This window comes from Hordeum vulgare, chromosome 4H (assembly GCF_904849725.1).
Source record: "Hordeum vulgare subsp. vulgare chromosome 4H, MorexV3_pseudomolecules_assembly, whole genome shotgun sequence".
In the NCBI taxonomy this organism is placed as follows: Eukaryota; Viridiplantae; Streptophyta; class Magnoliopsida; order Poales; family Poaceae; genus Hordeum; species Hordeum vulgare.
In genome coordinates this window covers 198,345,686-198,369,063 of record NC_058521.1, presented here as the reverse complement: position 1 = coordinate 198,369,063, position 23,378 = coordinate 198,345,686, and positions in this window count along the sequence as shown.

Genomic DNA, 23,378 nt, shown 5'->3' with positions numbered 1-23,378 from the left:
TGACTACGTTTTCGTGCAGGGCACTCCTTTTGGTCTGAAAAAATCATTATATATACTCCCGTTTAGTCTGACCCCTGCATCAGCAAATTTCTTCTGTTTTTCGTTTCGAGCCTCTTTTCTGCCGCAGATCTAGGTCAAGATGTCTACTCAGCATTCAGAGGGGGAGAGCTATGTGGCTGATTACCTTGCTAACCCCAAGGTCTATGGGGACTTTGAACCATATGGCTGGACCACTGATGAGGAAGAAGACTATGATCCCAAGGGGAAGGAACAAACGAGTTCCGATGAAGAGGAGGCTCCTCTACCTCAACCTGGACGCACTCTTGTGGAGTTCAAAAAGTCGGGCCTCCCTGACTCAAGGAAGAAGCCTAAGACCTTGTTTATCCCTTGTCGTTTCTTGTAGGAGAGTAAGTAGGAATTATGTCAAAGGGTGTTGAAGCTTGAAGAGGAAAATGATGATCTGAGGGAGCAGAATTTCATGCTCAAGTGGAAATTAAATAAGCTCAAGACCGCTTCAACAACTCCTCCACCATCACCACCAAAGGAAGACAACTGAGCATTGGTATGGGAAATCCCCTTGGTTTGTGCCAAGCTTGGGGGAGTGGCCCCGGTATCGTATCACCATCACATCTTTTGCCTTTACCTTTGTTTCAGTTTTCCTTTTCAGTTTTCTCTCTTTCTCTAGTAGAGTAAAAGTCTTAGTGTTTTAGTTTTGAGTTTAGCTTTGTGTCACCCCCGATGTATTCGAGCTCGTGAGCCATATAATAAAGAGTGTCTTAGTTGAAGGGCTTTGCCTCTTGCCTTGATCAATAGAGTGAGAATAGAACAAAAGCATGAAAGATCATGTAATGATCTTATGGGAAGTGATGGCTTCACATATAAAAAGAATGAGAATTGAAACTTGTTGAGGGTAGGCAAACGTAGACCTTGGTCATTGTTGCAATTAATACGAAGTGATAAAGAAGGAGAGGTTCACATATAAATATATCATCTCTGACACCATCTATGATTGTGAACACTCACTAAACTATTGCATGCCTAGAAGTAGATGTTGGACAAGCAAGACAACATAGTGATTTGTGTTTGCTTGGCTCCGAACAATGTTATATGATTAGAGATCCCTTAGCATGTGACGATTTCTTCCACCTCATATTAGCCAAAACTCCTGCACTAAGTAGAGATACTACTTGTGCATCCATAAACCTTCAAACCAGTTTTGCCATGAGTGTCCACCATACCTACCTATGGATTGAATAAGATCCCTCAAGCAAGTTGTCATCTGTGCAAGCAATAAAAATTGCTCTCTAATATGTATGATCTATTAGTGTGTGGAAAATAAGCTTTATACGAACCTGTGATGAGGAAGACATAAAAGCGACAGACTGCATAATAAAGTTCTTTATCATAGGGGGCAATATAAAGTGACGTTCCCCCGCACTAAGAGGACACGGATCCAAACCTCAAAAGCGCATGACAACCTCTGCTTACCTCTGCGAAGGTCCTATCTTGTACCTTTACTTTTTGCCCTTGAAAGAGTCATGGTGATCTTCACCAATTCCTTATTTCGCCTTTATCTTGGCTACCGTCATATGCTTGGGAAAGATCTATATTCATATGTCAACTTGGAGGTAAGTATTCATGAATTATTATTGTTGACATTACCCTTGAGGTAAGCAGTTGGGAGGCAAAACTATAAGCCCCTATCTTTCTCTGTGTCGAGCTGAAACTTTGATCTCATGAGTACCACGCGAGTTGTAGCAATTGTAGAGAACGAAAGAATGATTGAGTATGTGGATTTTCTTTACAATCTCTTACTTGACTCCTTGTGATGTTGTGATAAATTGCAATTCCTTCAATGACTAAAGGCTATCGGTTGTTACATCTCGGTAAGGTTCTTGATCCATGCTTTACTTTGTGAAGGAATTATCACTTTAGCATGAGAGATTATATGTTGGTATTGCTGTTCTGAGCTTGATCATGATGCATGCATGTTCGTATCTTGTTTTGTTGACACCTCTCTCCCTAAAAATGTGGACATATTTAGTGAGCTAGGCTTTCGCTTGAGGACAAGCGAGGTCTAAGCTGGGGGGAGTTGATACGTCCATTTTGCATCATCTTTTCATGTTGATATTTATCGCTTCTTCGGCTGTTATTTCACTTCACGGTACAATTCTTATGCCTTTTCTCTCTTATTTTGCAAGGTTTACATGAAGAGGGAGAATGCCGGCAACTGGAATTATGGCCAAAAAGTGGAGAAAAGTTGAGATACCTATTCCGCGCAACTCTAAACGTCGTAAAAATCAACGAGGATTTTTTTTCCTGATTTATCAAAAATACTGGGCCGAAGAAGTGCCAGAGGGGCACCAGGGGGTGCCCACAAGCCTGCACGACACGAACACCCCCCAGGCCGCGCCATGAGGGCTTGTGGGCAGCCCACTGGCCCACGTGCTCCCCTCTTTTGCTATATGAAGGGTTTCGTCCAGGAAAAAAATTCAAGGAGCAGCTTTTTCGTGGTTTTGCCGCCGCCACGACGCGTAACATGAGCAGAACCAATCTAGAGCTCCGGCAGGACGATTTTGCTGGGGAAACTTCCCTCCCGGAGGGGGAAATCTCGCCATCATCATCACCAACACTCCTCTCATCAGAGGGGACTCATCACCATCAACATCTTCATCTGCACCATCTCATCTCCAAACCCTAGTTCATCACTTGTAACCAATCACCGTCTCGCGAGTTTGATTGGTACTTGTAAGGTTGCTAGTTGTATTGATTACTCTTTGTAGTTGATGCTAGTTGGATTACTTGGTAGAAGAGTTTATGTTCAGATCCTTGATGCTACTCATTAACTCTCTAGTCATGAATATTATGATGCTTTGTGAGTAGTTACTTTTGTTCTTGAGGACATGGGATAAGTCATGCTAATAGTAGTCATGTGAATTTGGTATTTGTTCGGTAATTTGATACGTTGTATGTTGTTTTTCCTCTAGTGGTTTTATGTGAACGTCGACTACATAATACTTCACCATTATTTGGGCCTAGAGGAAGGCATTGGGAAGTAGTAAGTAGATGATGGGTTGCTAGAGTGACAGAAGCTTAAACCCTAGTTTATGCGTTACTTCATAAGGGGCTGATTTGGATCCACTAGTATAATGCTATGGTTAGACTTTGTCTTAATTCTTCTTTCGTAGTTGCGGATGCTTGCGATAAGGGTTAATCATAAGTGGGATGCTTGCCCAAGTAAGGGCAGTACCCAAGCGCCGGTCCACCCACATACCAAACTATCAAAGTAACAAACGCGAATCATATGAACATGATGAAACTAGCATGACAGAAATTCCCGTTTGTCCTCGGGAGCGTTTTTCCTCCTATAAGACTTTGTCCAGGCTTGTCCCTTGCTATAAAAGGGATTGGGCCACTTTTCTGCACCGTTGCTACTTTTGTTACTTGTTGCTTGCTACGAATCATATCACCACACAATCACTTGTTACCGACAATTTTAGTGCATGTAGATTTTACCTTGCTGAAAACCACTTGTCAGATCCTTCTACTCCTCGTTGTGTTCGACACTCTTACTTATCAAAAGGACTACGATTGATCCCCTATACTTGTGGGTCATCAGGTCCTTATTCACCTTTGATGAAGGTGAAATTTCATGTGGACACCAAACAAGGCTTAGGGATATCACTAAAATTTTCTAGGGATTTATTGAGAATATTTCCTTTGGAAATATTTCAAAATGCTAAAATAGACAGAAATAGCTTTCATTGTTTTATTCAATAAATATAATATAAAATGGGGTTTAAAATCCTATGTATGGAAAATATATGTCCTTCTGATCCTCTCTAAATTTAATCAGATATTTCTAAAGCAGAAAAGTATTTTTCCATGATGGAATACCAATTCTAGCCTTAGAAATGGACAGGTTATTTAATTAGGAAAATAATCACAAAAATAATTATTTTTGTGGTTTTGAAATATAAAGATAGGTAAAAATCATATTACCAAATATGAGTAGAAGCACTGCTTGCTATCAAGGACAAGATGTGCAACTCAAGATGGTTTTACCTTGGTGAGAAATAAGCAAGGGTTTTTGGAAATCAGTATAATACAAAAGACTTTTAGGGTTTTAAATCCTCACATGATCAAGCATACAAGCATACAGTGTCAATCATGGCACTCACATCATTGGTTTTGAAAAAGTTTTGACAAGCTCAGAATTTCACAATATAGACAAGTGATAGCAAAAACAGGGTGTGACACACCTATCCCCCTTACAAGAATCTCGTCCCCGAGATTCCTAAGCTAGGTGCTAAAAAGTTTTGGAAATTCAGATCGGAGATAGTCTTCACGCTCCCATGTAGCTTCGGCTTCGGTGTGGTTGATCCATTGAACTTTGAAATACTTGATAGTGCGGCTCCTGGTGCATCTTTCTGCTTCGTCCAGTATGCGAATGGGCCTCCCGCAGTAGTTGAGATCAGACTGAAGGTCAATGGCCTGGTGATCAATGTCCTTGTAAGGATCGGAACGACTTGGCGCTTGGAGACACTTCCGAAGTTGTGACACATGGAAAACGTTGTGCACACCCGAAAGTTCCGAAGGTAACTCCAACTGATAAGCATCCTCCCCGCGCCTGGACGTGATCTTAAATGGCCCAATGAACCTTGGAGCGAGTTTCCCCTTAACGTGGAAACGCTTGGTTCCCTTGAGAGGTGTGACACGGAGGTACACTAGGTCTCCAAGATTGAACCCCACATCCTAGCGGCGAGAGTCCACATAACTCTTTTGTCGTGACTTGGCTGCTTTCAGGTTTTCTTGGACTAGTTGCACCTTCTCTTCTGCCCTGTGAAAAACTTCTGGACCGAAAATCAGCCTGTCTCCGGTTTCAGACCAGTTGAGCGGGGTGCGGCATTTCAGTCTGTACAGTACTTTGAACGGGGCCTTGTGGAGACTGGACTGGTAGCTGTTGTTGTACGAAAACTCAGCAAACGGCAGACAGTCTAACCATTTGGCTCCGTGCGCTAGGACACATGCGCGGAGCATATCTTCGAGTATCTGATTCACCCTTTGCGTCTGTCCTCCCATTTGCGGGTGGAAGGCGGTGTTAAAAGAGAGCTTGGTACCGAGGGCCTCTTGAAGTTTCCTCCAAAACCTTGAGGTGAACTGCGTGCCTCGGTCAGATACAATCTCCTTGGGAACTCCATGAAGGCTTACTATACACTCAATATAGAGACTAGCCAACTTATTCCCATCATAAGTGGTGTTGACAGGGATGAAATGGGCCACTTTGGTCAAATGGTCGACAACAACCCATATCGAGTTATGGCCCCTACTTGACCTTGGTAAGCCGGTAACAAAATCCATCCCTACCTTGTCCCACTTCCATTCTGACACCTTGAGAGGTTGTAGCAGCCCCGTGGGTCACTGATGATCAGCCTTAACTTGCTGGCACACAACGCACTTGGCCACATACGTCGCAATCTCCCTCTTCATGTCGTGCCACTAGAATCTTCCTCGGAGATCTTGCTACATCTTGGTACCACCGTGGTGAATGGAATAGGGTGTATCATGTGCTTCCCGTAGGATTAAATCCTTGAGTTCAGCCCTGTTGGGTGCGCATAAACGTTTCCCAAACCACACCACTCCTTGATCATCCTCCAAGAATCCTGGGGCCTTGCCTTCTTGAATCTTCTTCTTCATACCTTTAATGCTCTTGTGACCCTTCTGGGCTCCCTTGATGTCATCTTCTAGTGTGGGCTTGACTTCGAGGTTATCCAGGAATCCAGATTCCACTAGTTCCAACCCGAAGTTCTCCAATTCTTCATATAAGGCGGACTGCCTTTCCTTAAGCATGACGTTTAAGGTGCTGGTCTTCCGGCTCAAGGCATCAGCCACTACGTTTGCCTTACCGGGGTAATATTGAATGTTGAGGTCGTAGTCCTTTATTAACTCCAACCATCTCCGTTGCCTCATATTCAATTCCCTTTGGGTGAATATATACTTTAGACTCTTGTGGTTAGTGCATATTTCACATCGCTTCCCCGGAAGGTAATGTCGCCATGTCTTCAGAGCATGCACTACAGCTGCCAACTCGAGATCCTAGGTGGCATAGTTCTCCTCATGCGGACGCAGTTGCCGTGACAAGTATGCCACGACTCTACCATCCTGCATTAGAACCCCACCTAGCCCGGTCCTTGAGGCATCGCAATATATCACGAACTCCTTGCTGATATCTGGAGTGGCCAATACCGGGGCGGTGGTTAGCCTCTTCTTCAACTCTTGGAAGCTTGCTTCACATTCCGGCGTCCATTCGAACTTCTTGCCTTTCTTCAAGAGCTGAGTCATAGGTCGCGCGATGTGGGAGAATCCTTCTACGAAATTGTGGTAATACCCTGCGAGTCCGAGGAAGCTCCTGACTTCCTTCACGTCGATTGGCGATTCCCAGTTGGTTACCGTGGTGATTTTAGAGCGATCAACTGCCAATCCACTTAGTGTCATGGTATGACCCAGGAATCAAACTTCGTTTAGCCAAAACTGGCATTTGCTGAACTTGGCATACAGTTGATGCTCTCGAAGCTTTTCCAATAGTAACCTCAAGTGTTTCTCATTCTCTTTTTCAGATTTGGAAAAGATTAATATGTCATCAATGAATACGACGACAAACTTGTCCAGGTATTCCATGAAGACCTTATTCATGAGGTACATGAAGTAAGCTAGGGCATTCGTCAATCCAAAGGACATGACCGTGCATTGGTACAGACCGTATCGGGTCACAAATGCTCTCTTTGGTATGTCTTTGGGTCGAATCTTTAGTTGGTAATATCCAGATCGGAGGTCGATCTTGGAGAATACCTTAGCTCCATTTAGCTGGTCGAACAAGTCTTCGATCTTGGGGAGTGGGTACTTGTTCTTGATCGTGACCTCATTGAGAGAACGGTAATCGACGCAAAGCCGGATTGTTCCATCCTTCTTGGACACGAAGAGAACATGTGATCCCCAAGGTGACGCACTTGGACGAATAAACCCTTTCCTGAGTTGCTCATCGAGTTGCTTCTTCAACTCCGCTAGCTCTTCGGATCCCATCCTGTAATGCTTCTTATAGATAGGCCTTGATCTGGGCATGAGTTCGATGATGAACTCGATGTCTCGGTCAGGAGGCATCCCTGGTAGCTCATCGGGAAAGACGTCCGGGTATTCACAGACTTTTGGCAGTCGGTCGAGTCCTTCCTCTGATAGGCTGTTAACTCGTGGCACTCGAGCGGGTACTGGCTCAGAGACATACTTGACTTTGACCCCTTGGTCACTTGTCATGGTAATGGCCCCGTTAGCACAGTCCAAGATACTCTGATGCTTGGCCAACCAGTCCATGCCGAGGATTACTTCTAGGCCTTGCAACTTAAGCACAATGAGATCCGCTGAGAAGCTCGTCCCATTGATAACTATCCCGACCTTCCTACACCCTAGGTTGGTCCTCAAAATAGCTCCCGGGGTTTGAATCGCCATATGCCCACGAAGCAAGGTAGGTTCTAGACCACACTTTTTTGCAAACTTCTTCATAACAAAAGAATGCGAAGCACCACAATCAAAAAATTCTGTTGCTGGGGTAGAGTTGATGAGGAACGTACCGATAATGCAGACTGGGTCTTCGTGTTCCTCTTCTCCGGAAATATGATTAATCCGCCCTTTGCTGTGATACTGCTGATTGCGGGGAGCCTGGTTCCTGCCTGGTGCTCCTTGGCCTGGATTTGGCGCATTGGGGCGCGGAGCATTGGGTTTCTTGTTGGGTTATCAGGTCCTTATTCACCTTTGATCAAGGTGAAACTTCATGTGGACACCAAACAAGGCTTAGGGATATCACTGAAATTTTCTAGGGATTTATTGAGAATATTTCCTTTGGAAATATTTCAAAATGCCAAAACATACAGAAATAGCTTTCATAGTTTTATTCAATAAATATAATATAAAATGGGGTTTAAAGTCCTATGTATGAAAATATATGTCCTTCTGATCCTCTCTAAATTTAATAAGATTTTTCTAAAGCAGAAAAGTATTTTTTCCATGATGGAATACCAATTCTGGCCTTAGAAATGGACAGGTTATTTAATTAGGAAAATAATCACAAAAATAATTATTTTTGTGGTTTTGAAATATAAAGATAGGTAAAAATCAGATTACCAAATATGAGTAGAAGCATTTCTTGCTATCAAGGACGTGATGTGCAACTCAAGGTGGTTTTACCTTGGTCAGAAATAAGCAAGGGTTTTTGGAAATCAGTATAATACAAAAGACTTTTAGGGTTTTAAATCCTCACATGATCAAGCATACAAGCATACAATGTCAATCATGGCACTCACATCATTGGTTTTCAAAAAGTTTTAAAAAGCTCAGAATTTCACAATACAGACAAGTGATAGCAAAAACAAGGTGTGACATCTTCTCTTCTTTTTCTCTTCTTCTTCTCTTCTTCTTCTTCCTTCTTTTCATTATTCCTCTTTCTTCTCCTCTTCTTTTCTTCTTCTTCTTCTTCTTCTCCTCCTCCTCCTCATTGTATCACCCCAAAAACCGGGTTATCGATTTTTGTGTTGTTATGCCTTCCTAGCTTTTCTCTCCCAGATTTTCCTCTAGAATTTGGCAAATGACCAGGTGAACCTAGTCTATCCTCAACCTGTCTGTGCTTTTCCTTTGTCCTTGTGCCAGCTTGTCCTTGCTGAGTAAACCCCCAAATCCCCTTTTGAAACCCTAGCTCCGAAGTATTGGTACTGGGAATCATGTCTTTGTGTTTTCAAAGGAGCCATCATTTCCCTTGCTCTGTTGATCCTCCAAGTCTTCCCAGAGATCATCATTCCCCCATAGACCCCAGATGTGCAAAAATATAGCAAAGTCATATGGAATATTTCTCCTCTAGAATTAATTCCTGTTTTTGCTTGTGTGTGGAATTAAATCCAAGAAAATAGTTATCCATCTCCAATGCTCATGAAATCTTGCAGAGGTATTCTTTGTGATCCTATGAAGCTCTCATAAAATATTGGCCATCATAGAATAAAGGAAAATTGCATATTCCTATTTTATGCCAATATAGCAATTTGGGGCCTTTCCAAAGGAACTACCATCTTGGTAGCTAGGAAAAATCCCAAATAATTTGTGGAGCTTCTCATATCGATATAATCATCATTTCCATCAAAAGATCAAGTTCTCCAATTCAAAAATTGAGCACAATGCCCCTTTGCAAATTCTGTCCAGGTCATGTGTTTGCAAAAGAAGTGCTTGATTCCTTGTTCCCCTTGAGTTGAAATTTTGCAAAGTTGTTTATCATGTTAAATCATCCTTGTACACCAAAAGTTAGCTCATTTCATCACCCCATTCTTCCCCAGCAAATTATTTAAGATTCTGTCCAGAATGAAGCATTGTGAAGGAACTACCATTTATATGTGTGCAAATGGTATCAATCTTTGCCAGTATCTTCATATGCCTAAAGCATGAGTCTCCTCCAAATTTCAGGCAATTCCTTTTAGCCATTTGACCCCAGCAACAACGTTTTCATTTCTGATCAGTATGCCAAGTTACAAAGGAAGTGCCCCATAGACTTGTTGAATTGAGCTGCATTTTGGCCAGTATAGTGACCTTAGTGAGTGGTCAACCTCAGCCTAGTATCATGCCAACAGCTGCACTGTGGTGGTGACAAGACAACACAAACACCTTGCTGTTGGAGACTGTTTGACCTTGGTGTGGTCACCTCAGTGCTCCCCAGGGGTGTGTGTGGTGTCACTTCACCTTAGAATAGTATATAAGCTTTGACAAGGTTTGACAACTTGAGGGGCAAGGCAAGGCCATGGCCACGTGGTGACCATGGGCAGAGCATGCCAAAACAGAGCTTTGTGCGTTCGAGTTGATGTGAGATTGATCACAGTGGGTTATAGCTTGTCTTGAAGTGTCGGCAAGGTTCCCACTGCTCTCCCGCACACTCTAGAGCTCTCTCCCCCTCGATTCCTTGCCAAGGAAGCCGCTGCCATGGTCTCGAAGCTTCGGCCGCCATTGTAGAGCTTCGGCCACCTCCGCGAAACTTCCTTTCAACGGTATTTAAGGTGTCCCCGAGCCCCTGCAGTGGAGTAGCAAGCCCCCGCAGTCCCATTCCCCCTCCTAATTGAGCTCCAGGAGCTCCCTGGCCCTCCAATGGCCGAGAGCCCCATCTGAGCATCATGGTAGTGCCAGCCCCAAGGTCCTCCCCCTCTCCCCTCCCCACGGGCAGAGCCCCACCTAGCCGTGGTGCAGCCGCCGCCACCCTTTGCTTCTCCGGAGAAGCCCCGGCGACGCCGGCCCCTTGCATCCGTTCTGCTGCCGCGGCCCCATCGGCAGCAAGGGCACGGGAGGCCGCCCCAGGCGCTTCCGAGGCCACCCCCGGGCGCGGCGAGGGGTGCCCGACCCCCTCGGCCCGCTCGCCGGCGCTCCCGCGGCCGCCTGAAGCCGGCGCTCCAGCGGCCCGATCTTCTCTACCCCTAGCGGCGAGAGGTAGGAGAAGGTATTGGGAAGGAGAGGAGAGGAGAGAGAAGAAAGGGTGGGGCCCCCGTGGAAGAGAGAGAGAGGGAGTGGATAGGGTGGCCCCCACCCATAAGAGAGAGGAGGAGGTCAACGCCCTAGGCCCAGGAGAGTAAGTGGAGACGTATTATCGAAGAATACACTTTCCTGTTGGGAAAACGTATTCCGGTGAAAGACGCGTTCGGTTTCAGCGCGAGTGACTAGTTTCTAGTTATTCTTTTTACAGATTGGTCCTTGGTGCTCTAACGGGCGTATCTTTGCACTCATAACTCCGATTGAGGTAAAACCAGCACCCACGTCTTCGTCTCATCGAGCCCGTTTTGATAGTGTTATTTTAATAAGATGTTTGTGAAGTAGAATTGACCATTTTGCCCTTTCCTTTGTTTGAGCCTTCCGCGAGGGAAGCCCTCTCCGGCAAAGCTTTTCAGTGTGTTATTGCACTTTTCCCAGAGTATTCGTCGACCCCCAGGCAAGCCAACCTCTTACCATCAGCTCCGGACATGCGTGATAACTTTGCTTGGACTCTGTGTGTTTGTCTGTATCACCTGTTAGCCTGCATTTGCATATAATGGTGACGAGATTGGTAATAGTACTAGTAATGCTACTCATCCAACGTACGCGCGCAGATGTTGCTCTTGCATATTTAATTCATAATGCTTATATCCTAGTACATAATGAGGTGCTGTGTGTCACGCTGACGAACCCTTGCTTGCATTTCTTTCAATACTGGCACCATGCCTAAGTCTGTGCTGTTTCCGGTCGTCCGGGGTGGATGCCAATGTTATATTTCTCTTGTCAACAGGTGTCCCGTGTTCTATGCTGCTTTTCGGTCGTCACGGGCAACTGTTAAATTTCTTTCCGTAGCGGTGACCCTATGCTCTGAGCTGTGCTTCGGCCGTCTTAGAGAACTGCTACTTTCTTCTTATCAACACCGTCTCATGCTCTGAGCTGCTTTCCAGCCGTCTTGAGCCGAGGTTGAGTTATTCCGATAACGCCCCAGATTTGTGTTGTAAAGACCGTTCTGGTGGCTACCGATTTATTTGCTGATTTTATGCGAGGGTTCCGAAGGTCCTACCTACAGTCATAACTGGTAAAGTAATAGTTTGCTATTTATATTATACTGTTGAGATTACTGTCTATGATTACCTTGTGTTTCATCCGACAGTTTATGAAGATGGATCAACAGTAGTGGCTAGAGCTTATCAGATTGCTATGACATCGGGTGTCAGCTGTGATAGATTATTCGGAGATAAGAGACCTAGCTGGTTGACCAGAGTCACCTGTCTGGGACCATCCGCACAACCACATCTTGCTGATATGGGACGGCCTTGACTTGAGCTGTTCACGTGATCGCTCTCACCGGTACCTCCAAAGAGGGAGGGTTATGCACGCGCGCTACCTTGGCCCTGTAGGCGGTGATAACCGTATAAGCCAGTTGAGTTGTTTTGTGCACACGTCCCCGTTTGGGACAGTTTGTTTGGCCACGACGGTGGTAGGTGTCATGAGGACACAGGGCCACCCAGGACAGGACTCCGGGGAAGGGAGTGGTTGCTGGGGGTACGATGAGAGGATCACGGTTCAGGCAAGTTTCGTTGGAGCATTGGTGGTCCACCCGAATGGGATCTCGAGGTCAGTGCTCGAGAGTGTGGGTAAAGTGTGCAACCTCTGCAGAGTGTAAAACCTATTCGAATAGCCGTGTCCACGGTAATGGACAGCCCGACCAAACCTGAGTAGATGGTCAACCGTATCTATGATAGTAATGATGGAAGAACTCGTCTCGTGTGAACATCAGAGGATGTTGATGATATGATGTGTTAGACAAGAGAGGGCTATTTGATGAGTGGTCAGATGACCATGTGATGTGATCCATTCAGGTTGGATCACGAGTATGTCGAGGGTTGTGGTACAACCCAGAAGAGAGTAAGTTGATATTCAGTGACTATAAGTTAGTTAAGTAATTGTTCTGAGCTTTGCCATGCTAGTAAGGTAGATCACATGTTTAGTCCATGTCATGCTATGCTTGATTTATATTTTTCTGTTAATTCCATGCCATGCTTAGAATAGCTATTATATAATCATTGTGCTTGCCTTGTTATCTGCTTGTTTGGATGCCATGTATTTGGTTGTCTTGCCAGTACATTCAAAGTACTCACCTCCCCTTGCACGTGGCCAGTTGCAGGAGAAGACTCGTCGTGCTAGATCGTAACCAAGCCAGTCCTGCGAGTTATGGAGCCCATCCAGGGACGTTGATGCCGCTGTATCAAGACCTCTGCTGCCATTTAGCTAGCATTGGAGTCATGTAATATTGTTGAAAGCAACAATATTGTAATACTCCATTTTATTAATAAAGCCATATTTGCCTAGAATTCCTGTATCATGCCCTTGACATGCGTCCGGTCTTATCCTGGGGACGAACGTGTGTCGGCCCTCTATCGGGGTGCCACACTCCTCCTCCTCCTCCTCTTCTCCTCTTCTTCCCCCTCTTCTTCTTCTTCTTCTTCTTCCTCTTATTTCAATTTCTATTTTTTATCCTCTTCTTCTACTTATTCTTTTTTTCTTCTTTTTCCTCTTCTTCTCCTTCCTATTTTTTTTCTTCTCTTCTTCTCTTAGGCCTTATTATGTCATTTAGGAGAGAAATTAGCTAAGTATAGGTATTTTTTTATTAAATAGGACATTTTGGAGCTAACTAAGCTAATTATGTCATTTTGGAGGATAATTAGCTAAGTTCTGAGCTAACCAAGGTTCTTATGATGTTTTTACCCTAACTAAGCTAATTATGTCATTCGAGGATAATGAGCTAAGTATGTCTTTGTTGGGGGAAAAATAAGCTAAATTGAAGAAGAAATAGAAGAAGCAAGAAGAGAAGAAGGAGAAGAAAAAGAAGAAGGAGAAGGAGGAGGAGAAGAATAAGGAGAAGGAGGAGAGAAGAAGTGGAAGAAGTAGGGAGAAGAAGAAGGAGGAGAGAAGAAGGTGAAGAAGGAGGGCTCCTTCTCCTCCTCCTCCTTCTCCTTCTTCTTCTCTTCTTCTTCTCTTCTTCTTCTTATCTTCTTCTTCTTCTTCCTTATTTTAATTTGTCCTCTTTCTTCTCCTCTTCTCCTCCTCTTCTTCTTCTCCACCTCCTCCTCCTCCTCCTCTTCTCCTCTTCTTCCTCCTCCTCCTCTTCTTCTTCTTCCTTCTTCTCCTTCTTCTTCTTCTTAGGTTAAATAGGTCATTTCGGAGCAAACTCAGCTTATTAAGCCATTTTGGATCTAGCTAAGCTAATTACAGGCCATTTTATACCTAAGTTAGGGGGAATAGGTCATCTTGGATCTATGTAAGCCTAATTATGTCATTTAGGTGGAAGCCAAGCTAACTATATGTCGTTTTGGAGCTAACTTGGGTTAAATATGTCATTTTAGAGGAGTAGGAGAAGAAGAAATCAAGAAGAAGGAGAAGAAGAAGAAGGAGGAGAAGGAGGAGAAAGAGGAGAAGGAGGAGAATGACCTTCTCCTCCTTCTCCTCCTTCTCCTCCTACTCCTTCTCCTTCATCTCCTCCTCCTCCTTCTCCTTCTTCTTCTCTTCTTCTTCTTCTTCTTCTTCTTCTTCTTCCTTCTTTTCATTATTCCTATTTATTCTCCTCTTCTCCTCTTCTTGGAGCTAAATTATCTAATTATGTCAAAAATGAACTAGGGAAATCTTATCGTCGTGGTCATCAAGGAGGAGAAACACCAGGGTTGCTCGCGCCGGCTTCGTTTGGACATGGTTGCCCTGGAGAATTGTCGTGTGATGCCGCTCGGGAGTTATTATGAAGAAAAGATATTTTGCAATGTCTCAGTTAGCATGATGACACTCAATTTCTAATACTAGTTTATAATTACCATTCAAATGAAACTCACCGTGCCAATCGCAGAGAAGACGGGCATCGGTGGAGGGACTTGACCATTCTTCTTGCACAGAATCTGAAGAGTCGGTCGTATTAGTTAGTAATGAAATAGACATTACACACATGATTTGGCTAATGTGAAAAAAACATACGACAAAAAGCTCGTACAGGTCCCGTTGACCCACGTCATTCTGGGCCCTCTCCTCCTCAATCATTCGTGTCGTTGTTCGGTCCCTCTCCTCAAGAGCAGCCTGAAGAGCAGCCTGACTTGCCAATCTCTCTTTATCAAGAGGAGCCTGGTTTGCCGCTCTCTCTTGCTGAAGAGCAGCCTACAACACCATTCCTCGTTACCACAATAATGATCGATGGTTACACATAATGAAATGGATTAAGTTTTTCTGAGTCCATACAACTAACCTCGATGGAAAGATTGACTGGCCGTGGGCGAGGCGTTATCTCAGGACAGGAGCTGAACTGGCGTGCCTTGATCTCCGGGAGAGTGAGTGGACACCATATTATCCCATCTCCAATGGCTATCGAGCCATGGGGCCTCCCGCCACCAGATATCATCACCAGCTCTGGATCCAAAGGTTCCTAGCTCGGGTTAAAGTCCTCCCCTTTCCTAGCCTTCCCCGTGTCCCTGTATGTCACGAGCTTGTGGTGGGATGATACGGTGGTGAAGTTATTTGGATCATCTAGGTCAGACTCATAAAATGCCTTCGCCTTCTTGCAGGAGGCACTATGGGCCATGCCATAAAGGTCGTAGAAGTGTGGCATCTCCGTCCTATTGTGATGCGCCTAAAAGAGAGGAACAAAGTATTAGTAAGGGGCTCAAGCTAGCATGAAGAATGAATTGCATGAATCATGAAGCAAACCACATACCCAGTTTGTGCAAACTGAAGTAAGTTGGCGCTTCCTTGATGGTGTGGCACACCAACCATTTGGCTACGCCGATCCTTCGCATTGTCGTGGACGGCTCGCCTGTTCCCTGTGCACCACTCATCCACTAGCGCCTCCCAACAATCCATCTTATCCGCACACCATCTCGAGGGCACCTATAAGTTACTAGAAAGAATTTTGAGCGCTACGCCTATGAATCAAATCAAGAAAACTACGTAAAAGGCCTTAAGAATAGGTAATTACCTTCATGTACTGTTCCTTCTTCAGATACTTTCCGCGACACTCCTTCTTTGCTTCTTAATACCACACGTGGCGTTGTAGTCTCGAATAGCCTGCGGCCGAGCCTCGTGGCGTAAGTACTATAATAACCGCCTACACTCAGCCTCGAGAACCTTGTCCGCCTCCTCCTCGTATCCCTCCTCACACCTATAGAAGATCTGCAATCAAACGAAACAACACCGATTAGTACAATAATTAGCTATATTGTTAATTTTAGATTGTGTAACACGATAATTTACCCAAAAGCTCTTGATCAGCATCTCGGCCCTCGTGTAGCACAAGACACCATCTATAATTTCCTCCGGCAGGGCCTCCGCAGCCTGGTAGTGCTCCCAGGAAAATCCTAGTGTAGAAACCTGACCCTCACCAGGCAACGTGACAAACCCCGGAAAATTTGTCCGGCAAAGCACAACAAGGACGCTGTTCGGCTTGCGGACTCCACTAGGGTGTGCGCATCCCCTGCAGTATGATAAGGTCAACTCATTAGATATTTGAAGAAACTTGAAGGCAAAAGCTAAAGAATAAGTAAATGTACTTACCTATCCCCTTCAGGCTTAATCACCGGCCTCTGCTCGCAGGTAGCCGGCACGACCAAGAGACGTGTACTACCACACTTGTACACGGTGGCCCCGTCCACCTGCACATCGCTCTCACTATCCGTAAACTCATCCCCAACATCAACAGAACAGCCACCCAGACCCTCGGTCCAATCGGGCATCTCGGTCCAATCCGGCACCTCGGACCGATCGGCCAGGCACCCCGTCCGGACCTCTCCATGTCGGCCGAAGCGTGTGTGGCAGGAGTCTCCTAGGATGTAGCCTCAGGAACCTGAGTCTCGTGGGCCGAAGGCACCTCGACCCGAGGCTGATCCTGGACTAGAGTCTCATGGGACGAATGCCCGTCCACCCGAGGCTCCTGGACCGGAGTCCCCGTAGCCTCCTCCTCAAACGGGTCCACCATAGTAGTCCAGTGTTCGGGTGAATGAGCTGGTGGTCGTAGTGAGGATGGCGGAACAGTCCGCCTACCTCTTCTACGACCACCACCTCTCCCTGTATCCTTCCCCTTCTTCCCTACCCGACCAGCACCTCTCCCAGTGGGCAATGGCACCGACGAAGAAGCACCCGCGAGTGGTGTCGTCAGACTGTCTTCCAAGGCTCTACGGAGAGATAGGGGTGGAATGGAAGTACCACCCCTCGTGCGGGCCGTCGAAGAAGAACCCGTCGAGCGATCTGGACCCGCGCCCACCATCTTTCAACACCTGCTGAGCTGCCATGATAAAGATTAAGAGAAATTAGTACAACATAAAAAATTGCAAAGCTAAGAACTAAATAAAAACTACAATAACATCAACCACTGCTACAACAACTACTACAACAACTACAATAAGAACAACTACAATCCATAACATAGTTCCATAACACATATCCGTAGCATAGTTCCATAACAAATATGCATAGCATAGCTACATAACAAAGATGATATACAATGAACAAAGTGAGCATCGCTAATGTAGGAACTTGTCTAAGAGTTGACATTGTTCGAATAGGCATTTTCAATGTTTTGGAGAAATAACAGATCTTTATATGCCCAAGGTGAGGAGGTTAAACTCATACGAGATATATCGTATTCTAGGTCGAAGTGTCTTCATATAGTTTGCTCATGTTAATGTATTTACTAACTCTGGTAATATACAGACAACAAAAATAGTTGCTGACTAGCATAAATTTTCTGTATGTTAATCTGGGATTCTATGAATGTCTGCAACCTTTTCTTTTTGATAGTACATTGAAGATATTTGCAGCCAACTTCTGCACTGTTTTAGTGGAAGTTACTTTTCACGTTAAAGATCACCAACCTTTCCTGGCGATTCATGATCACTCAAGGAGGCAAATATGAAAGAACATTGGTTCAAGTTTTCTCTTGACTGGCGATTAAAATTGATGATGTTCAAGCATCTTGTTTAGATATTTCAATAAAATTTACTGCATAAACCTGTGGTCAACCTACTTTACCCACACGTGTTTGATTTGTTTTAAACACTTGACAAGATACACGGTGCCTTAATTGTCAAGAGGGAACTGCTGAGATTCGTATAGTATAACTTAAGAATCTTTGAGACAATTTTCCTTAGAAGCTAGAATGAATTTTCATCTATTCTTTTGAGGTTTCGTATCTAACAAACATATATTGAATCTTTGCAACCCCTAAAGATGCAACAGCCAACCAACACTACCCTCTTAATTCATCTAACAGGAGGAACCAGATAACATAGGAGCTAGCCAATTCATTAAGCAACATATATCCTAATTAATCTAACAGGAGGAACCCTTCACAATCATCAACAACATTCTAAAGTATGTATGCTTATCTCCAAAATGCAGGGGGTGTGGGGGCTCACTGGCAGGGGCGGCTGTGGCATCGTGGACGGCGGGGCCAGGGGTGTTGGAGCGGTGCCGGGAGTGTTGGGGCTGCGGGGCACCGGGGCGGCGCCGACGGCGGTGGGGCGGCAGTTGTGGGGCTGGGGGCACCGGGGCGTCGCCTGGGGCAGCGGCGCGACAGTGGTGGCGGCGGTGGGCGTCAGGGGAGAGGAGAGAGAGAGAGAGAGTGGACGTTTGAGAGAGAGAGAGAGGGTCGGGGTGGGGGCGGGACGGTCGTTACATAATTCCCGAACTTTGCCGTCTGCTGGCGGACGACAAAGGGTCTAGACTCTTTGTCGTATGCCTCCGGACTCTTTGCCATCCGCCAGCAGACGACAAAGAAGGGATTGTAGTTCGACCTAACCTTCCCTCGGCCAGATGGACCCAGTCCGAAGCTTTTCCATCTGCTGTCTTGATCTTTGCCGTCTGCGGCTGATGGCAAAGAAGTGAGTGATGGCAAAGACATTCTATGCCATCAGCCAGTTCTTTGCCGTCCGCTTTGTGGAAGTTGACGGCAAAAACACTCTTTGCCATCAGCCAGCGGACGACAAAGATTTCGCAGACGGCAAAAAAGTGAATTCCAGTAATTTATCGTCCACGGTGGCGTTAGTCGGATTTAGGGCTCCGCAAAACCCTAAGGATTCAAACCATGGGGCGTGTACGAAGATCTCCCCTGCTTTGCCTCGCCTAACTCACTACTCGATGGAAATGATGAAGGACTCACTTGATGGAGAGGGAAACACAGGACACAACAGTTTACGCAGGTTCAGGCCGCTGCGAAGCATAAAACCCTACTCCTGCTTTTGGTGGATAGCCTCTCACGGAGGTGATGGGTGAGTTAGTACAGTGTTCTTGAGCCTCCGGAGGCTGAGTGGCTAAGTGTGATATTCTATTGTCCGAAGGATCTCTCCTGCTCAAGTATCCTACCCTATCTATTTATAGCGGAGGCTCGGGGTCCTCTTCCCTCATAGCTTCGGCGGGAAGGGATCCACAGCGGCCAATTTTGAAGGGGGACAGGGGAACATGCTCCCCTGCCCAAAGATGGTCTTCGCCTGCAAAGTATATGTCCACCCTGTAGAGACGGGCTCGTGGGTGACATTTGCCCTACTGGCGGGAGACTGCGGCTTTGTTGCACCACAGGGGAAACCTTTGGGGGATCCCTTTGGGAAGCCTGTGCGCCCCCGCCTTCTTTACTCCAAAGGGGAAACTGTCCCGTCCTGCCTTCTGCTGCTCGCCTGTCCTTTCCTGGCGTCACCCTTGACTCCTGAGGGCCGACCCTGCCTCGGAATATCCGCCGTTTTGGACGGGTCCTGAGGAAGCCCCCTGTGGGTCTTGACGCTGCTCCTCCTCGTGAGGTTGGCTCCTCGCGAGGGCCTTCCCTTAAGCCCTGTCGGACTTGTTTCGTCGCTCCGGTGAAGCGGACCCGCCCTGGGCCACATGCAGGCAGGTCTAGGTACCCCTAATCCCAGAACACCGACAGTAGCCCCCGGGTTGTAAGTGCATCTAGTGCCCTTAGTGATTTTGGTGGTTTCAAGACTTATAGGTGAAGTAACTAATGTGTTTATAAGTGTACACAGACTCTATAAGTCGCTGAGGAGTTTGAGTTATACGGTAAATATCGAACCCTAAAAATGTATATCTTCGGCTGAAGAAATTGGTCTTATGTTGAAGATTTTGATCGTAAAGAAATTGCGATGAAATTGATATTCCTCATGAAGATATCGAAGATGAGGAATTCAGTGTGTCCTGAAGAAAATCAATCCGAAGACTTTGAACCGTGAATATTTATTCTTTCTGTTTCATTTTTGTCACTCTTGAGTCATAGGAATACCGTACTGTTAAAGGTGATCGAGGTAATACAACGGAATGAGTTTCCTCATGATGATCAACCCAAGCCTAATCCTACAAAAGCCTCAAGTGAGGAATATGGGAGACATGAGGACTCTCATAGTTGAGGGTCCCGACTGTTGCCGCGATTCGAGTCACCTCACCGATCTTATCCACACCAACGGTTATAATATTTAAGGGAATTTATGTCTAATCATGTCGGGATGCTCCCACGCTATAAATAGTCGCCCCCACAACCATTAGCTGGTTGGCTGCTCCGCAAGAAATTAACACTTGTCATTTGGAGCAATCCAAATTCCTCAGATTCTTTGAGAGTAAATTATCAGTGAGGAAATACCCCAAACACCAAACCACAAACCAAGAACCAAGTGATTGAGCATCACTGAAGAATTTGTTCCTGTGTGGAACCGAAGCCTTTTACCTTTGAGGAATGTGCATCCTCCAGACGGTTAGGCATCATGGTCTAGCGCAATCTAGTAGTCAATTGTGGATAACCGGGTGACCGAGTTTGTGAGGGTTTGGAATTCTGCCCTGAAGACTTACCACGAGTGTTGGGCGAGGACTTTGTGTCCTTAGCTCAAGCAGAATACGGCAGGGACTGTGTGTCCCCGGATTGTGTGTCCTTTGGTTTCAATACCAAGCCGCTCCAAACCAAACGTACGACTTTCACAACGGTTGGAACTAGGTCATCAACAACTGTCTTCATTATATGGGTTCTATTTCTTCAACTCTTTCAATTCCTCAATATTGCATGTTGAAGACTTCCATTATCACTGTTTAAAGAATTTTCTGAAGATTTCTCTGAATTTCCTCAACCTCAAATTCTTCATACCTGCTAATCTTCACCTGCTTATTATGAGCCTGCGTACTGTGCAAAATGTTTCTCATAATCCTCATCAAGAAAACTATTATTGTAATCTTTGCACCTCTGATCCTGCGCTATTTCCGCTGCACGTTATTCATCAGTGAGGAATTTCCTCAAAAGGAATTTCCTCGGCGATGAAATTCTAAAAATAGCCTATTCACGCCCCTCTAGTCGATATAACACACTTTCAATTGGTATAAAAGCAAGGTACTCCCTTGTTCTGTGTGATTTTGATTTAACCACCTGGAGTTTTAGTTATGTCGACTGCAGGGATGATCAAGGTTACTGCAGGATGTCCTACCTTCGAAGGAAATGACTTCCCTACTGGAAGACGAAGATGCAGATGCATCTTCAAGCTATTGACAATGATCGCTTGTACATTGTGGAACATGGTGTTCCCTCCATCCTTGCTACTGTCTCTGCCGCTGATGTGAAGAAATTCAAGCAACTTGATTCTGAAGTGAAGAATATCATCTGTGGCCATCTAAGCATAGGTGAGTATGGCAGAGTGAGTGCTTTGGGCACATCAAAGCTTATCTGGGATAGGCTGTCAAAAGTCAATGCAGGAATATCAACCCAGCGCGACTCTCGTGTTGATGTTCTTCGCAATCTCTTCAATCGCTTCAAGAGGCATGGCAATGAAAGCTGCCAAGATACCTTTGATTGCCTCACTGACATCTCAAATGAACTTCAAGCACCGGGAGCTCGAGAAATTACTGACCATGAAGTTGTGAAGAAACTGCTAAGATCATTGGATTCATCATTTGATACACTGGTTCTGATGTTTCAAGAAAGATCAGACTATAAGATGCTTGATCCTGCTGATATACTCGAAAGACTCAACACTCACGAATTCCAACAGGAAGAAAAGAGAGATATGTATGGACCAAGCTTCTCTAGACCTCGTGCGCTGAAGGCCAAATCAATTTCCTCTTCTAAAGAAGAAGACTCAAATTGCAGCATTGGTGATCCTGAAGAACTTGGGCAGGAGTTTGCAATGCTCGTGAGGAAATTCCATAAGTTTACAAGATGTGGCCAGTTTGGTAAATCTTCAAGAAGAGACATGAGGAAATCAGAATCTTCATCTAAGGACTACAAGAAATGAACCTCCCACAAATGCAAGAAATTAGGTCACTATATTGCTGATTGTCCTCGCTGGGTGAAGGAATCAAAGAAGAAGAAATACACGGATGAAAGTTCTGATGACTCGAAGAAAAAGAAGAATCTTCAAAATCCTCATCCTCAAAGTCCTCATCGCACAAGAAGACTAGTTTCAGAAAAGCCCGGGCACTCATTGGCAAGGAAATGGATTCTAAAGAAGAATCCGAGGAATGTGATGAAGAGGAAGATTCTGAAGAAGACTCAGAGTCTGGTGTGGCAAGTCTTGCACTGGCTACCACATTCATCAGCAAGTCAATCTTCAACCTTGAAGAAAACGGCAACGTCATCCACACTAATGACTGTGCTGATGACTTTGCTCCAACCTATTGCTTCATGGAAAAAGGTTCAAAGGTACCGAATGACACTTCCACCTCTGATTCTAGTGACTGTCAACCTGATGATTATAAAAACCCAGTTACAGTAAACTTGCCAACATTGCAACAAAACAACAAACTGCCCTTGAAAAGCTTCAAAAACTGCTAGACAGAAGTGACGACCTGTTGAATGATGAAATGAATCTTACCCAAATCCTCACTGAAGACATGAAAAGTCTTGAGTCCAGATTTGATAATCTTCAAGATTGTCATGGCACACTCTTGGCTGATCATGAGAAACTTTCCTATGAATTTCTTCAAAGGAACTTGATCTTGAGAAGTTGAAGGTGTCTCATGATGATCTTCGAATGGAAAACGATTCATTACTTGCTAAACAGATCAGTGCCGCTCAGGATGAATGCATTCCACCATGTCTCAAATGCATGGAACGTGAAACTGCCAATTCTTCAGCAGAATCATCAAATGCTTCTGTTTCTACAAATTCTTCAACTGTCCCTGTGGTAACAAATTCCTCACTTGAGGAAACCAAAAATGTTACTAAGGAAAATGCAGGTCAGAAGTAATTGTATGTGACATGCATGTACAAAAGTCTCAAAGGGCATCAAACCCTTTGCGATATGCTAAAAAATAGATATTGAACATGAACCCGAGGAAAGAAGGCATTACCTTTGAGAGGAAATTGAATGCTGATGGATCATACTGGAAACCTGAGCAGTATCCCAAAACCCGATGGGTTGCTGCTAAAGGACCTCCTGTTGATCCATCCAATCTAACAGGATTTGCATGTGAATTATCCTATTCCTCAGATGAGTCATGTGACTCCAACTATAAACTATTCAAAAACAAATCTGGTGAAGTATTTGTTTGATATATTGGAACTTACGGCAGGAATGGACCACCCCTGAGGAAAATCTGGGTCCCCAAAAGTTGCTTTGAAAATCTTCAGGTGAATATCCTCATGACACCACCAGTGAAGAACTAGAACCCCAGATCAAATTCCGCAAGTGTACCAAAGTCTTCAAGAGGATCAAAATCCTCAAGTGGTCAAAACTATGCTTGTACTCGTGCTAATGCTTCTGATATGCAAGAAAATTACAAGGGATACGAATATGAGCATTATACCTCAAATCATTATGTTAATAAGTCCTCAAAGAACTTCTGTGCCTATTCATTTGAGTACT